The sequence below is a fragment of the Camelus bactrianus genome, chromosome 12 (assembly GCF_048773025.1).
Source record: "Camelus bactrianus isolate YW-2024 breed Bactrian camel chromosome 12, ASM4877302v1, whole genome shotgun sequence".
NCBI classification, from domain to species: Eukaryota; Metazoa; Chordata; class Mammalia; order Artiodactyla; family Camelidae; genus Camelus; species Camelus bactrianus.
Window position 1 is genome coordinate 30,252,004 of NC_133550.1, and position 18,135 is coordinate 30,270,138.

Consider the following 18,135-nt stretch of genomic DNA (forward strand, 5'->3'; position numbering starts at 1 on the left):
GAAGCCCTCACGATGCAGAGAAGGATTTAGCCTGGGGTTTAGCCCGGCTGGATCTGGGACATGTGAAAAAATGAAGTGGAGATGAGGAGGGCAAGGGGGTTAAGGCTGTTCTGGAGGATTCTGACTCTTGTAAGGAGAAGTTAAGATGCTAGGGGCACACCAGGAGCATGGTGAACACTCCATCCATTCTGGCTGTCAGAATTAGACTTTGATCTATAAGCAACTGAGAGCCACCACAGAATTCTAAAAAGGATGATGGAAGATGGCTGTGGTGGGCTGAATAATGACCTCCCCACACACACTCTATCCCCTGCCTCCAAGGACTCCCACATCCTAATCTTTGGAACCTATGAATACATTACCTTACATGGCAAAAGGGACTTTGCAGATGTGTTTAAATTCAGAATGTTGAAATGGGGAGATTATCCTGGATGATCTAGGTGGGCCCAATGTAATCACAAGGGTCCTTATAAGAGAGATGCAGGAGGTTCAGAGAGAAGAAGGCAATGTGATGATGGAAGCAGAGGCTGAAGTGATGGAGCTACAAGCCAAGGAATGTTGACAGCCTCTAGAAACTGGAAGAGGCAAGGGACAAATCCTCCCCTGGAGAATCTTCAGGAGGAACCAGTACTGCTGCCACCTTGACTTTAGGCTCATAGATGCATTTTGGGCTTTTGACCTCCATAACTCTAAGAGAATCTGTGTTGCTTTGTGGTATTTCATTCAAAAAGTAAACTGATACAAAGGCTCCGGGGGGCAGTGGGGGAAATGGACAAAATTGAGGAAAGAGTAGAGAGGAGGGAGCCACTGCCAGGTCTCAGGGGATGGTGCCTAAGGGTAAACCCATAGCCAGCATGGGGGAGCGGATGATTAGAAAGGAGTTATAAGGACAGGACCCCCAGGGCTCGACAGAAGTGGGAGACTAGGGAGAAGGTGGAGGCAAGGTCATGCACAGGTTTCTGGTTTGGGTGTGTGAGCCGAGGGTAGTTGAGGAGAGAGGGAGGCTGAGACCTGCCTGGGGGAGATTCGAATTTCAGCCCTCCAGGCCCCTGGGGTCAGGCCAAGGCTGAATCGCCCTCTCCATAATGGCTGCCTTTCTTTGCAGGAGGCTACTATATGCCAACTAATCCAGAGAGCCAACCTGGTTGGGATGTGCAAGACACTCCATGGGAAGCTGCAGTAACCACACCTGGTTGTTGCCTGGTAACCAGGGGAGGAGGAGGATTTGGGTTGGGGGAGCAGAAGGAGAGGCCAGCAGTGCCCCTGGATCTGAGCTTTGGAGCTGACCCTGCCACAGCAGGCAGGGAGCCCACTCCAGGTCTCTCTAGCTGGAATCGGTCCACAAATTGGTTCACAGGCTGTGTCCCATCAGGGATAGGGAAGGCTGCCGGATGGAATCTGCACTGACTCATAGCAGGCTCGCAGCCACTGCTGCAGGCATGGAGTCACCCCTCCCCTTTCCCTGTCCCCATCCATCCACCTTCAGCCTGCCCAGACACAATGGGGCCAGCGGGCCACTACTTGGCCCTAGTTCTGTCCTCAATCAGTCTCAACTGCTCCAAAGAGAGGGAGGTAGCTCTGCTGTGAAGTGCTGATGGCACAAAATTGGAGAGAATAGTAAATAAAAAGGAAACACCTGGGAGAGGAGCCGAACAGGAGATGCCAGCATTTATGCAACTAGGCCAGAGATCTGTGAATCCCCCTCCCAGAGGCAAGAGGCAGGGGGCAGGGCTAGGAAGCCCATGAGGGAAATGCAAATGTCTTCTCTGTGCAGAAAAGATCTTCGGAAGGCTAAACTCCAGGCATCTCGTAAGGCTGTGATGGATGGTGAGACCCAAGCAGGTGAAGAGCTCCTCCCCTCCCCAGAACAGGGGGACTTGAAAGGTTACAATCTCCCAGGAAGACAAAGTTAGGTGGGAGGGTCAACATCTGAGTATCACCTGGTGCCTGGCCATGTGCTAGAGCAGAGGATGCAGGCTGGATGGAGCTGGATGGATGCTTGCAAGGAGCTCACAGGCCACTGGGGGCATAGACATGGAAATGAACGAGTGCAGTGAAGACCCAGGGGAAGGGCTGATAAAAATCAGGATGGCATATGGTGGGCATAGGGGCCACCCTGGAAAGAGGGGTCTGTGCCACTTGGGTGGTTCACGGTGTCTTTATAGAAGAGGAGATTCTTTTTGTTTGTTTAATTGAGGTGAAATTTACATAACATAAAATTAACCATTTTTAAGTGAACGATTCAATGGTGTTTAGTACATTCATAATACTGGACAGCCACCATCTCTATGTAGTGCCAAAACATTTTCATTACCCCCAAAGGAAACCCTATACCCAATAAGCAGTTCCCATTCCCCCAACCCCCAGCCCCTAGCAGCCATCCACTTGCTTTCTGTCTCTATGGATCTACATTTTCTGGTCATTTATGCAAATGAGATCAGACAATAGGTGACTTTTTGTGTCTGGGTTTGTCTACCTCACATAATGTTTTCAAGGTTCACCCATGTTATAAAATGTATCCGTACTTCATTCCTTTTCTTGACTAAACAATAGAGGAGGTGATTCTGATTCTTGAGCTGATCTTGAAAAATGAGTAGGTGCCAGCAAGCCAGGGAGACAAAGGGGGAACAGAGTTCATGGCGGAGGAGGGGATACTGGCAAAGTGATGGAGGCATGAAACAGCAGGGTCTCCTCTGGGGATGGCATGGAGGTCAGGATGGCAGGAGGGGTGAAGAGTATGCTTGGAAGGTAGGCAGGGCCGAGGAGGCTAAGGGGGTTCTCTGCTTTGGTAACAGGGGCCAAGGAATGCAAACCAGGCTGTGACATGACCAGGCCTGCATTTTAGAAAAGAAATTCTGTCTGCAATGTGGACCACGATGTGGGGAAACCAGGTAGACAACCACTGGGAGGTGATGGGGCCAGGACTAAAGCAGGAACTGTGGGGACACAGAGGAGGAACCAGATGCGGTGTGTTAAGTAGGCAAACCTAACAGGCTTGGCCCACCCACCATGGACATGAGATGCAGGAGTCTCAGTTGAGTTCTAGGAGAAGATGCCCTGAGGGTGGAAATGAGAGGCCATGAGGCGATCTGCTGTGGGTGAGCTGGGTTTCAGGGTTCTGTGGGTTATCTAGGTGGATCCCTCCTGCAGCACTTGGGTGACACCTAGGTCCAGGTCAGGAGAAGAGTCTGGGCTGAAGAGAAAGGTTTATGATTCCTTGCTTCACTGATTCTTTACAGAAGTCTGCATTACCGAATGAACATGATTCCCATTCTACAGATGGGAAAATGGAGACTCCGAGAGATCAAGCCACATACCCGAGGCCACAGAACTAATAAGTGGAGTTTGGCTTTTTTCACAAAGCCAAGCTAGGGTATGAAACCATATTTGGCTGATTCCAAAGCCTCTGAACTTTGTTGAGCCAAGCTGCCTTTTAATTCTGTCCCTGAAGCTCCCACTCCTCCCACCAAATTCTAAATCCACTCAGCACATCTACGGGAGATGGAATACGGGCCCGAACATACCACAGAGCAGCAATTCTGCCATCTTGATGTTCAAGTGCAGTGGGGGTGGGGGTGCATGGAGAGAGGAGAGACAGGAAGGAGAACAATGTTTTCCCAGTAAACACTTAAAATTCCCCGGGATGCTGGAGATGAATTAGACCCCAGCGTCACAAAGATGAAGCAGCCTCAGATAAGGTAACCAGGGAGACGTCCCCAGGGTGGAGAGTCAGAATTGTGTATATTTTTTACACCACTTAAGTGCCCGCTCTGGCCTCTCAAGGTAATAGTATTAGCTGATCCCTCCCCTGTCACATGGCCCAGCTTATGGTGCCACGGTGGGGAGGAAGAAGAAAGTTAACAATTTCATGGGCAAACTGGGGGCTTTGGGGAGCTTCTTAACTGCCACGAATAAAACAGCCCGAGAGGCAAACAAAACCTAGGCAAGAGCAAAACTACCCAAAGACGACGACTCGGGGACACGATCAGGTATCATTCAAAGCAAGAGAGGCAAAGGAGGAATGGTTGTTTTAACGAAGCAAAAACAGCATCTTCTCAGAATGTTGCTTTAAATGAGTCCAGCTTGTATTCTCAAGCCCAAAAAGCCCAGGCTGCTGAGGGCCAGGCTTGGAACAATATCAAGTTGTCACTGAACTTGCATTTGAATAATTCAATGTAACTCAGCCATCTTTTTTTTTTTTTCTCTTTCCTTTTAAACAGAAAACCTGATGTCCAGGGGTCATTAGGCATCACAGGCTACAAATTTGGACCTTGGTGTGATGGTCCCCACTGCTGTCTGAGCCAGCTCCTCTCCTGCCCTGCCCCCACCCCAGCTGCTATTCTGATTCTCCATTCTCCCTACACAAAACAGTGTTTTATCCCTTCTGAATGCAGGAAATACTGTGCTTCTCTCTGCTCTCACCGGGCTCATCAGGTGGCTAGAGAACATGTGACCGTCAGCTTTTCAGGCTCAAGCTCTTTTTCTTGGCATGGAGCTATCATGTTCTGTAGCTGGATAATGTGTGCGGAAGCTCTTTGGAAACTGGTATCCAGCATATTGTAGTTCTCATTGCTACAATTACTTTATGTGTCCGGGAAAGCATATTTGTGACACAGAAAAACGAGAAGGCAGAATTCTCATTTATCTTTTTTAAAATCTTATTATGCCTGGGTAATGTAAATTGGTTATTTTTGTCTACACAGCATCCTTTTTCCCTTCTCCTAGTAATGCACAATTATTTCCTGGGAGGAGGGGGAGTATTCTTCTCCTTCACTACTACCCTGATTCCAAGTTGCGCTCATGACAAGGGGTGCCAATCAGTGTATTTTATTTCCTTGGACAGAGTGATGTACAGATGACTTAAAGTGGGTAAAATGTCAATTTTATTGACAAGACTAAGCAAGAAATAAACTTTTCCCATGGCAATTGTTATCTGCAGTGTTCATGTAAGCCTAGAGCTGCTGGGGGCCACCATGTGAGAAATGAAGCCAAACTAAGATATGAAAAGAGAGAAGAGACTAAATCCTGAAGATATCATCTGTGTTCCTGGAACCAGCCATACCTGCAGCCTATGTACAGCTGAACTATTCAATTATAGGAGCCAATCTGAGTTGGGTTTCTGGTCTTACAAAGCAAAAGTGTCCTGACCCATATAATGTACTACAGTGCTTTGCACAGAGGAGGTATAAGAAGTTATCTCTTCATTCAACCTATTAGCAAATCTTATTGGATCTGTCTTCAAAATCTACCTCAACTCTCACCAATTCTCATCACTTATGCTGCCACCATCAAGGTCCAAGGCACCAATACCTCTCATCCACACTACTGAGAAAGTCTCCCTGTGGGTCTCATGGTTTCTCTTCTTCTCTCTCTATAGACAATTCACTTAGGCAGGCAGAAAGATCCTTTTAAAATCTAACTTAGACCACATCACTCTTTTGTTCAGAATCAACCAATGGCTCCCATCCCACTTTGGATAAAATCCAAAGGCCTTCCACCGCCCGTGGAACTTTATCATGACCTGCGAACCCAGACAGATCAAGCCTAGCTCCCTCTCGGACCCGACTCCCATCACCCTCCTCCTTTCTCAGCCCAGGCCATCCTGGCCTCCTTGCTGGTCCTTGTTTGAGTCACATACGTTTTCCACCTTAGGACTTGGCACCTGCTTTTCCTCTGTCTGCAACCATCTTCTCTCAATATTTTCCTACCTCTCTCTCTTTGCTCAAATTTCACTTCCTGGAGGCCTTTCTTAACTAGCCAATGTAAATTAGTCCCCCTCACTCTTACCCCCTTGCCCTACTTTATTCCACAGCACTTTCTACTACCTGACATTATATATTTTTTCCATCAGTGTACTGCTTGTCTTCCATCAGGACAGGGACTTGATCTCTCTTGTGTGCTGCTGTCACCCGGGGCCCAGAACAGTGCCTGGCACATCACAGGTACTCAGTAAATCTTTGTCAGGAGCCTGAGTAAGGGCTGAATGTGTGGTAAATGACCTTGGGCAATTAGTAGCCTCTCTGGTCCATCAATTTTTCCACATGTGAAGGAAGAGATCAGATGAGACCTATAGTTTTCAAAATACAGTTCACTTTTAGGTTGAGTGGGAGTGGGGGGCACTCTGGAGCCACTTCCCTGCTTCAACGGAGCAGCTCAATTTTTATTTTTATGTATTAGGTTTCACAGAAGAAATGAAGCATATCACTGTTAAGAGGTGGCTGAGATAGTCTTCTGGATGACTTCAGTGCTGGGCCTACAAGTCCACAGTCCACATTTCTCTGTCATTTCAGCACTTTTGACTTTTTCTCTTGCAGGCTTTTTCTCTTTGCCTTAAATTCTGAGAAAGTCTACACAGATTCTCTTTCTCTTCATTAAAGAAGTACAGAGGGGTCACTGGCTTTTGGTGGCAATATATTATCTGGTGGGTATTTGCCAATCAACCTCCTCTGCCATGGAAGTTTCCAGCAGAGAAGTCCCCGTGCTTTGGTGTTTAAAGGAAATCCCTTCCCTCCTCACTTGGCAACAGATCTCTCCTTTTTCTTTTACCATATGCAATTGAGAGAAATTGGCAAATTTCTCTAAAACTACGGAGATGTTAAGTTTAAGAAGGAAGAAAAAAATCAATCCATGTATAAGGCTAATTAAAAAGCCTCTTGGTGGGACTCTGCTTCTTGCCTATTCCAGCACCTTCTCTTGGAGCCAAAATTTTCCTCCATAGAGTCAGCAAATTGAGAGATGCATGTGGAAAAAAAGGGGGGGCTCAGAGTGAACCTCAGGCAATAACCCTTTAGTGGACTGCTCCCAGGAAAGGGGCCCTGAGGCCTCTCTTCTCTTTTATAATAGCTTAAAAAGTTGGCAGAGGAGACAAGAAAAATTGGGAACCTAGCCTTATGTAATTTGAACAGTATTGATTCAGGCAGCTCCCTTGGAGAATACCTACATTTGGGAGCAGGTGGAGAAAAGGAAGACAGGAGATAGAAGAAAAGGGGGACAGAAGAATGACCTCTATTTTCTTCATGTCCATCTCCAGGCAGTTCTTTTAATCTCCAGGGTATGAAGGAGCTTCTGAAGGAGAGAGGTAGGGAGTTTTCCTGAGTTCCACAATGGAGACAGGGATGGAGCCATGATTCCAACTCAGGACCAAGGTCAGGGTTCTCTCCAAGTGTTCCTCATAATAACTCATTCAATCCTCATAACTATCCTAGGTGGTAAGGTGTCACTATTTCATAGTTGAGGAACCAAGGCACAGAGGAGCTAAGTAGCTGAGGGTAACAGGATAAAAAGTGGTGGGGGTGGTGATGGGGGGTATTATGGACTGAATGTGTGTACTCCAAGTTCATACGCTGACGCCCTAATCCCAATGTGACTATATTTGGAGATAGGGCCTAGAAGGAGGTAACTATGGTTAAGTAAGGTTATAAGGGTGGGGCCCCGATCTGATAGGATTAGCATCCTTATAGGAAGAGACACCAGTGTCCCCACCCCGCTCCTGCCATGTGAGGACCCAGCAAGAGGGCAGCCATGTACAAGCCAGGAGGAGAGTTCCTACCAGAAACTGATGAGTCTTCTAGCCTCCTAGAACTGTGAGAAAATGCATTTCTGCTGTTTAAGCCACCCAGTCTATGGTATTTTGTTAGAACAGCCTAAACTGACTAACATAAGGAACAGCAAAAATAGAGTGTTCCAGGCCATTCTCTTAAGGGAGGTAGCATTTCACCTGAGACCTAAATGAGGAGAGGGGGTGGTCATGGGAATATCCGGGGAGAAACAATCCAGACAGAGGGAACGAGTGCAAAGGTCTTGTAATAGGAATAATCCCACATGTTGGAGAAAGCAGAGTGTAGTGAGCAAAGGGAGACTGGTACTAGGAGGGCCTTGAGACATAGGCAAGAGTCAGACATGGAGGGCTTCTTAGGCCATTAAAAAGAATCGATTTTATTCTAAGTGCCCCCACTGGCCTACAGCGAGACCAAGCAGGTCAGTGCCCTGAGGAGAGGGATGGGAGGGAGAAAGGTTACAGAACCCCCCTTGCAGGCCACGCTCTCCATCACTCTGCAGGGGAGCTTTTCACCTGGATTCTGCTGTGAATGAGAACGCTGGGGCTGGGCAGCCCAGTGACCCTACTAACCTAGTCCTCACATCTGTGTCTGAGAGCAGGCATTCTCAAAGTATTTTTGTTTTTTAATTAAATTCCAGTGACCTGCCCCCCTTAACAGCATTAAATTATCATGCCATCTGCTACCTGGGAACAGAGGTACAGGAAAGCAGCCTGAGTTGGGGGAAGAGGAGTGCCCAAGAGAGGTTCCATGGCATTTCCTCCTGCAGGCACTCTCTTTATGCAAATCCAACCACTCCCACCCAGAATGCGGGCAGGGAGAGAAAAAAACAATCTGAACAGTGAGGGCAGGTTTATTCGCAATTCCAGTCAATATGCAGACGCCAGGAAATGCGGGCGAGATGGGAGACAGGAACCTGCAGTACCCAAGGGCTCAGCTGACTCTCTGAAGGGGAGCATCTTAGGTGTGGGGTGTGATTCTGCCTTGTCAAGGGGAATTCTGACTGTGAAATCAATTGTGAACCCCATGCCTGGGTGAGGCATGGCTCCACTGTATAGATCAGAGGCTAGAAGAGGTTGTTAGCTTTTCAGCATCCATTGGGCCCCAGCTCTGCCTCAGGATGTGGTTAGTGATGGGATTCATAAGAGGGGAAAGTTCATGTTAAAGGGAAGGGAAGACCATAGTGGGGGCGGTGGCACATGAAATGCTTCTTGAAGGAAAGACAAATGCAACAAATTCCTGACATATTTGACTATGGAAGACACTGAGTCCCACAGAAGATCGTCTCAGGATTCTGCCTCCAACAGGCTCACGTTCTGCCAAGTGAGCGAGACCATGTACAAAGAACCATATAGGAGGCAGTATATGCTGTAACAGAAGGATGCACAAACGCCATGGGTTAAAAAAATGAAAGAGTAATTCTGTTGGGGAAACACAGGGAATGCTACAGACAGGAGGGAACATTTGAAGTGCCCCTGAAGGACTAATTCAACAGATAGAAAAACGTGGGTGGGGTAGTAGAATAATGGCCCTCGAGAGATGCCCATGCCCAAAGCCCTGGAACCTGGGACTATGGAACCTGGGACTAACCTAACAGGACTTTGCAGATGTGATTAAATTAAGGATCTTGAGATGGGGAGATCATCCCGGATTATCTGAATGAATTCAATGTAATGCTAAGGGTCCGTGTAAGAAGAATGCAGGAGGGTCAGAGTCAAAAAGAGATGTGATGATGGAAGCAAAAGTCTGAGTGATGCACCGTGAGGGAGACTAGACAGGCCCTTGCTGGCTTGGAAGATGGAGGAAGGGGCCACCATACAAGGAATGCAGGAGCCTCTTAAACCTGGAAAAGGCAAGAAACAGAGTTTCCCCAAAGGTCTGCAAAAGGAACACAGCCTTCATTTTAGCCCAATGAGACCCACAGTGGACTTCTGATCCCCAGAATTGTAAGATAATAAATTTGTGTTATTTTAAGCCACTGAGTGTGGTGATTTGTTACTGCAGCAATAGGTAACTAATACAGTAAGGAAGGGCCTTCCCAGGTAGGAGGAACAGCATACACAGAGGCACAGAGACCTAAAGGGCACAGTTGGGTTGAGAAAACCAAGAGGGAGCATGGCCATATGGTACATGCAGAGAATGGCCAGAGGTGACACTGAAAAGTACTTGGGGCCAGGGGGTTCTAGGCCTTCAATGCCATGTCTGAAACTTGGGAATATCTCTGAACTAGGGAGTACCAGGAGATTTTTAAGCCTGATAAAGTAGGAAAGTGAGATAATCATATCCTTATTTCAGAAAGATAACTCTAGTGGTGGGAGTGAAAATAACATGAAGGAAAAATGAGAAGAAAGGAGATAAAGCACAAGGAACCCCAAGACCCATAACTTGGAGGTAACGGCCTATGACAAGCAGAAATCCTGCTCCTGACAGGCTGTGGAGGCCAATCTGCAGCCCTGTAGTGTGTCCACCCCATATCAGTCCCCACTCTCCCAGTCATGAATGGGAAGACAGAGAGGTTTCATCTGAAGGGCCAGCTCCAGGACCACCTGGAGGGTTGTGTTCACACTCAGGCTTTGTGGGGAAAAGTGCTGTGATGGATTAGTCATGTCTGCTCTGGGCCCATTGGTGGGGATGGTGGCCTGGGTGGAGATGCCCTGTGGGAGACGAGGAAAGGAGTGTGACAGTTCCCTTGGTGGTGGGGGTGGGGGTGGGGATGGTGAGGGGATGTTGAAACAGAGGGTGACGGTGGGGCATTGAGAGAGGAAAATGGTAAAGGTGAGGCACTTGGAGGGTGCCAGTGTAGCTTAGGCAAGGATGTGACGTTCTTCTCATGGCCTTTTCCCAATGTCAATAAAGCCCACAGAAACTCCTGGAGTAAGGGGAGGTCTGGCAGGAGAGGAAAAGCGGTGAGTTCTGTATTCTGATATTGAGGGAGGGACTTGTAAATGAGGAAGCAAGTGTGGACATGAAAAAAAGCATGAGGAAGCCATGGGACTCTCACAGAGGGTAGGACTGAGGACAGGGAGCCCTGAGTGGACATCTGGTTATCCAAAATGGGATTCTGGGATAGGTTTTAAAGTAGCTTTACTGCTTTTTTAAAAAAAAGTTGGAGAATTACTGCTTTAAATCAGCTCCACTGATCTCGAGCTAAATGTCTGAGCCTTATGGAAGTTCAGAATCTAGCCCAAGGTCATACAAGGAAATTGCAGAGCAGGGATGAACACTCTTGCCAGCTCTCTATCAGGCCAGCTCCCTTCTTGGCTGTCCAGTTTCTAAGCTACGACATGCAGCTCACTGCTCTCGGAGTGTTCATAGCCCCGTCATCTGTGTAATACTTACCACATGGTGGATGAGAAATGTCCTCGCCAGTTCCAGTCACAGAAAAGACCCTGGGGGCTTGGGTGGGTGGACTGGTGTAGGGGGACAGGATGCAGGCTAAAATGACTTCCAACAGCCAGGCATCGGTTTCCTCTGTCCTGACCATCCCCAGAGAGGTATCCTAGGATAAGCTGAGGAATTTTCTAGAACCGTCCCTATAGGTGGGGTCATTCCCACACATATATAGGAAAACCAGGTTTTGCAGAATTCTTAGGCACACATACATAACTGGGTAGGCTTCGGATGCATAGAGGAATTAAACACAGGTTCTTCAGGCTGTATCAGAAAGGGGTGCAGGGCTCAGCTTCTCAGGGGACACCGTGTGAGCCCAGCACAAGACCTCAGCACACAACAGACACTCATTAACTAAGAGCAACTGTCACCAATGGTTGCGTGAGCTATGAATAGGCACTGAAAAAGCTTTCCACATATTGTCCCTATGAGGTATATAGTAGGGACACCTCCATTTTCACAGCTAAAGATACTGAGGCTCAGAGAGGTTTAATAACCTGCCTAAGGTTGAACAGCGGGTTGAATGGTGGGAACTGAGCATGTGACCTTATTTGGAAAAAGTCTTTGCAGATATAAATAAGCTACAGATCTTGCGATAAGATCATTCTAGATTTTCTGGGAGGGCACAAAATCCAACGACAAGAGTCCTTAAAAAAGACAGAAGATGAGAAGACTGAGAGGAGGAGGCCAGGGGAAGACAGAGAAGAGCTTGGAGAGATGCAGCTACAAGCGAAGGAACACCTGCAGCTGCCAGAAGCTGGAAGAGGAGAGGAAGGATTCACCCCTAGAGTCTCTGGAGGGAGCACTGCCCTGTGACAGCAGCTTGATTTTGGATGTCAAGCCTGTAGAACTGTGAGAATAAATTTCTACTTTTTACTTTTTATTTTTATGGGGCAGTAGGTAATTTAGGTTTGTTTGTTTGTTTGTTTGTTTATTTAAACAGAGGTACTGGGAATTGAACCCAGGACCCTGTGCACACTCGGCATACCCTCTACCACTGAGCTATATCCTCCCTCCAAATTTCCATGGTTTTAAGGCACCAAGCTTGTAGTAATGTGTTACAGCAGCCCTTGGACACAAATGCAAATCACAAGAGCAGTGGGTGGCAGAGGTGGATCCGTTTGACCCCAAATGCTGTGCTTTTAACCGTGAATGAACGGATCCACACTTGGATGAATGAATTAATGAATGAATGAGGAAACTTCATTACAGCAGAAAACCAATATTGTTTTGGTGACAAGATGGAGAGGAGGGAGATGCAGGCTGGAAAAAGAAATCAATTGCATTTCTTTGCTTTCAGATGTCAAATTTGACACTCTTTTTTAAAAAATTGAAGTACAGTTGATTTACAATGTTGTGTTTGTTTCTGGTGTACAGCACAGTGATTCAATTATATATGTACACATATATATATATATTCTTTTTCATTATAGGTTATTACAAGATATTGAATCTAGTTCCCTGTGCGATACAGTAGATCCTTGTTATTTATCTATTTTTTATACATAGTAGTTTGTATCTGCTAATCACAAAGTCCTAATTTATCCCTTACCTCCTTTCCCCTATGGTAAGCATAAGTTTGTTTTCTATGTCCACTTTGACACTGTTAATTCTGTCTGATCATTCATCATTAGGGTTCCTGAGCTCAGGAGACAAGGAAGAAGGGGACAGCGGACTTTGCACGAATAGGCCACAAAGCGAAATCAGATGGCAACACCTGCCTGAGCCAGGCAACCAACTGCTTTTCAGCTCAAATGTGAGCAGGTCACTCCTGGAAGGAGACAAAGAAGTAATGCAGAGAGGTGACAGGTTTCTGAACAAACAAACCTAACTAGGCATCAAAATGAACCATTTTTCTCCAAAGGTCAAGGGCCAGGCATTCATTTTCTTTTCCACTGTTTCCCTCCCCTCCTTTCTCCTTCCTCAGGCTTCAAGGATGGGTGTGGTGCCTTCAGGGTACAGGAAGGGCCAGCCAGTTGGATTTCCAGAATCTACTTACAGGTTCTCAACCTGCAGGTGCCCAAGAAAAGGAAGGAAGGAAGTAGATTCAATACCTCTTTATCTAAGGTGTCAGTTTTTGACATCACGCTTCAAAACTGCACAAGAAACAGAAGGGAAGATGGAGGGACTTTCTTCTTACTATAACAAACACATCGACCCTGGTGCCTTTCCTCTCATTCTGGGCTTCGTTATGACATGTGAGCCAAACATTTCTTCAGGCTGCATTCACCTACTGTGATTCCTGACCACAGACTTTTCCAATTTGCAGCTGGGCCTGCCTGAATTATTTCAGACTCCGGAATTTTTCCAGACTCCCATGACTGGCTGGCCGTGAAATAGAGCATAAAATGCCAGTCATTTTCTTCTTCTTCTTCATATTCCATAGTCATCTGACATCATAACAGATTTTAGATTCAAACTGTCAGTATCTGGTCTCAAACACTTCTCAGCCAGCCTCTAAAGGACAAGAGGTAGCTTGGTGTGATGCAGAGAACCTTGAACTTGGGGTCATATAGGTTGGAGTTCAAATCCTAGTTCCACCATTGACTGACAGCATGGCCCAGACAAGTGTTCTCACCTCTGAGTCTCAGTTTGTGTGTTCATCCAATAGTTACTGAGCTCTCACCCTGTGGCCGGCACTGCTCCTCTCTGCAGAAGGAGGCAGACCACAAACAAACAAACAAGAAAAATACCAGATGGTGATAAGTGCTACTCAGAGAATAAAAATGGGTAGTGGCAGAGAGAGTGGATGGATTGCAGCTTTAGATGGAGTGGCCATGAAGGGCCCCTTGGAGGAGGTGACATCGAAAATAGGATCCAAGGCAAAAGAAGAAGCCAGCTACACAAAAAACAGGAGAAGAAGCAATCCAAGAAGAGGGAATAGCTAGTGCAAAGGCCCAAGGGTTGAGCCACCTTTGGAAATTCAGATAGAAGCCATGTGGCTGGAGTATAGTATGCAAGGGGTAGGAATGAGACAGGTGGGAAGAGGGCAGGGTACAACCATTAAAAGAATGGCACAGCAATTAGCGATAGGACAGAAACTGGTTAGAGACAACTTGGCCCAAGATGGTGGAAGATAGGACTTTCGGTAGACCTTGAGACTCATTATACACTCAGTGTAATACATTAGCATGCTAAATGACATGCCCACAGGTGCCTTGACAGTTCCCAGGCTGACCATAGAAGACTAAAAGGCGGGCAGGGCCCAATTCCTGGAAATCCAAGCTCTTTCCCCAAAACATTTGGAATAATCCTCCCACTTGTTAGCATATGCAATTACCCAGCCCATAAAAACTAACTGCCCCCAAACCTCAGGGCCACCTTTCTTGCCTTCTGAGAGCCCGCACTCTGTCTATGGAGTGTGTATCTCCCTGAATAAACCTATTTTCACTTTACTATGTCTCACTCTTGAATTCTTTCCTGCACCAGACAAGAAACTATTCTCTACCAATAGGAATGGTGAAAGGTGATGCTGAAGAAAGGCAGGGATCAGATCATGTGGGGGCTCCAAACTGGGATGCATGCTATGATCGACTAAGGTGCAGGGAAAAATGGGAACTTCTAACTACATTGATTTGTGAATCTAAAACAATAAGAAGGAAATTAAGCTCAATTAATTTCACTATATTCTTGCTGGTAGTATGTGAATTTTATTTCTAAATGAATATGCATATAATAAAGGTACAAGCTCAAATTTTTTTAGTGGGGGTACATAATTTTAAAAAGTTTAGACATCACTAATGTAGGGCTTTGTAAAAAAGAGTGAGGAGTGGGATGATGAGCCTTCAAAGAGTTTTAAATGGGAGAATGATAGGAGCTGGTTGATTTTGTAAAGCATCACTCTTTATAGAATAGAACAAATTTCCCAGTCCATATGACCAACACAGTGTGCTTGGAGCCCCCAGCAAGATAATGCAGGTAACAGTGTGCATATTGCTTACAGAAAAGCTGTCTATATAGCCTAAAGGGTATTAGAACTATTACCAATTACCAAATTATTCCCATTACTCAAAACAGCTTAACAAAAATCATTCATGCTCATCTGAGTTCAAAAATCCTGCTGGCCTCTAAATTTCCCATTCCTACCATCACCTCCTCTTACCAACGCACACTTTCTCCATATTTAGCATATCCTTCCTTTCCCAGCAAACCTTCTTTTCTCTCCTGCTATCCCTGATCACCAGATGAGAAAATAATTTGTTTATTTCCCTTTTTGGAGATCCACAATGCACACTGCGTATTAAAGGCCCTGAGAAGTTCTGCAGTTAAAAAAAAAAAAAAAGCCTATATAACTTTGTGTAACCTAGTGGCTTTCAACCTTGTTGCACACCAGGGAGTTCTATAAAATCCTCATGCCTGAATCCCGCCTCTAAAGAGGGACTCAGGAGTGCAGCTTGGACGGGAGATATCAAAGCTTCCTGGGTGGTTCCAATGAGCAGCCACAGTTGGGAATCACTCCTCTAATTCAACAGTTTTTAAACTAACTTGCCTGGAAGTTTTTTTTTTTTTAACATACACCTATTCATTTCCCCATGGAACTGAGCTAGTGTTCTACAGAACACACTTTGGGGGATGCTGGACTAAGGCAGCAGCTTCCCAATTTGACCAATGTTAGAATCAGCAGGGACTTGAAAGAAGTTCCAATTCTCTGGTTGCAACCCCAGACATACCACAGCTAAAGCTCTAGGGCTGTGGCCTGGGAATCTGCAGTTCTAACAGGTCCTGCAGATGACTCTGATGATCCTGTGAGTTTGGGGGCCATCCACCTGGGTAGTTCAGGCATCAGAATTCAGGGTAGGGTGGAGGATGGAGGCCACCAAGTGAAGGTGAAGTCCCTCAACTCAGAGCTTTTCTAATATGCAGGTTTCTGACCTTCCAACCACCTCAACCCCACGCTGCTGTCCCCAACAAGAGCACCCTTACTGAGCAGGGGACCAGGCTTCGAGTTTGACTGCATGGTCAGGGAAGGGTCTTCATTAATCTGTGTATCACCTGGTACAGCCCCTCAGCTCTGGTCCTCAGTTTTCTCATTTGCAAAATAATAAAAGGATCTGTGAGGCCCTGCTGAAATCTCCTACATCTCCTCATTCCTCTGTTAATGCATTTTCATGAACGCATCACTATTTGGAAGACAATAAGCACAAATGGCTACCCTTCACTGCCTCATTCAACCTTGCAAGACTGATGCATCCTGCTTGGATGAAAAACATCCAACAGTAAGTGTGCAGGCTCAGGCATCTGAGCCAAGGCTTAGACCATGAGCTGTGTGGCCTGGAGCATTGTAACTTAAACCTGCCAAACCTCAGCTTCCTCACCTACAAAATGGAGAGAAGTGTATTATGCACACTGCACAGGCTGTTGCATGAATACAATAAAGGGTTGTATACAGTGTTACTAGAGTGCTTGGCATCCACTAAGAGCACAATAAATATGTGCTATTGATGGTGGCAGTAAAGTAGAGTAACAGAGGACTACCCTCTAAACATTGTCAAGTGTTGTAATAAGGTCCACAGTTCCCAAAAGACACTGAAGATGCTCGTCTCTCCTGATAAGTCAGGGTTTGCTTGGGCCCTGGCATCCTTGAAGCAGGTGCAAACCCTCCCAGCACAAAGCAAGTCATTGCTCTGTGGCTCCCAGGGCTACAGGCCACAAGGGGACTTGCTCTCAGCCCCCAGCACCACCAGCTGAGGAGGGATAGATGGAGCTCAGAAGATGAAAAACTAGGCTATCCACTCATCAGTGAAGTTAAAACACACACCACTGGGCACTACTGGTCAGTCCTGCAGGGCCGAGGGATGAAGTTAGGGGTAGCCACAGGCCTTAAATCTGTATGGTTCCATAGGCCCCTCGAGCTGATGGGCCACAGAATCAGGGATGGTGGCTCAGAGGCCAATAGTCCTCCTATGGATGGGCAAACTTAGGACCAGACGGGTAACAAGACTCACCACGGTATCACAGCTTGCCATTTGGAGGCTACGAAGGAAAGTAAGAAAGAAGGGGATGCTAACGTTTATTGAGGTAATCTACTGAGTAAAGATCCCACATTCGCTAAGGCAATGTTTAAGGACCACCAGGCACTGTACTAGCTGCCTTACACGTATTATGGCATTTAATGCAAGTAATGCACCCACGAGGTAGGTATGAATGTCTGCACAGAGAAGAAAACTGAGGCTTAGGCAGTGAAATGACCAGAGTGCCTGGTTTCAATGTCAGCTCTGCAACCTAGTTGCTAAGTGATCTGGGGCAAGTTAGTTTAACCCTCCAGTGCCTCACTGCCCTCATCAGCAAAATGGAAACTACAGGTTTAATGTAAAATAAAATAAAACATATCTGTAGAACACTTAGAACAGTGTCTGGCACTAAGGGCTCAATGTTAGACCCAAGTCTTCCTAAGTCCAGCCCTGCTCTCCTCCCCTGCCCGCTACCGTCGTCCCAGAAGGGAGCCCTGCTCACTAAAAGTCCAAGAGCTCCCAACCCTGCAGAGTGTTGAAACCATTTCCTGACAATCTTCAAATGTGCAAATTAGAAATGTCAACATGCCTGTCAAATGAGCTAGATAAGGATACGACAGCAGTCGGCAGGACTCTCAGTTTTAATAAAGGAAAAATAACCAACAATATCAATTTTTATAAAGCACCTGATGGACAATTTCCAAATTACCGCTCTTTGCATTTCTTCCCTTTTTGTGCGTTGCAGTGAAATTACCTTTCTCAGAAAATCTCGGCCACAAGGAGCACGCTTGTCTCCTCACAAAGCTGCATACATTTTTAGCATCTGCATGGGGTCTTATTGTGGAGAGTACAATACACAGCAAGAGACAGTTTATCATATTTGGTCGGCTGGCCCCTCATTTTTCCAGCTGACAGTTTTATTTATTCCATGGCAAAGACAGGTTTGATGGGGAGAGGGTCAGGGGGAGGCATTCCAGGGCTTTGCAACCAGCCTCCCTGCACCCATCCTCCACCTTTGCACAATATTCCTGGGAAGAAAATCCCATACTCCAAGCCCAGGCAATCTGGGGGCAACATGGGAGTAATATTCTGGAGCAGCAACCCAGTGAGATTTTCAGGGCAAGTGTCCTCAAGGTTGAAATATATTTTTGAAGGACTCCCCTAATTACTGCCCCCACTGGCAGTTGTTACACTCTGCTGGGGGTTCTTGGGAGGCCCAGCAGATCCCAGTAATGTCC

The 18,135-nt window shown here is 46.5% G+C and overlaps 1 protein-coding gene across 16 annotated transcripts in view; it reads right to left on the minus strand.

Annotated features, from left to right (window-relative positions):
• The window catches only part of ABTB3 (ankyrin repeat and BTB domain containing 3), a 505,725-nt gene that overhangs the window by 192,939 nt on the left and 294,651 nt on the right, over nt 1–18,135 (minus strand). The gene's annotated exons all lie outside the window — the stretch shown is intronic.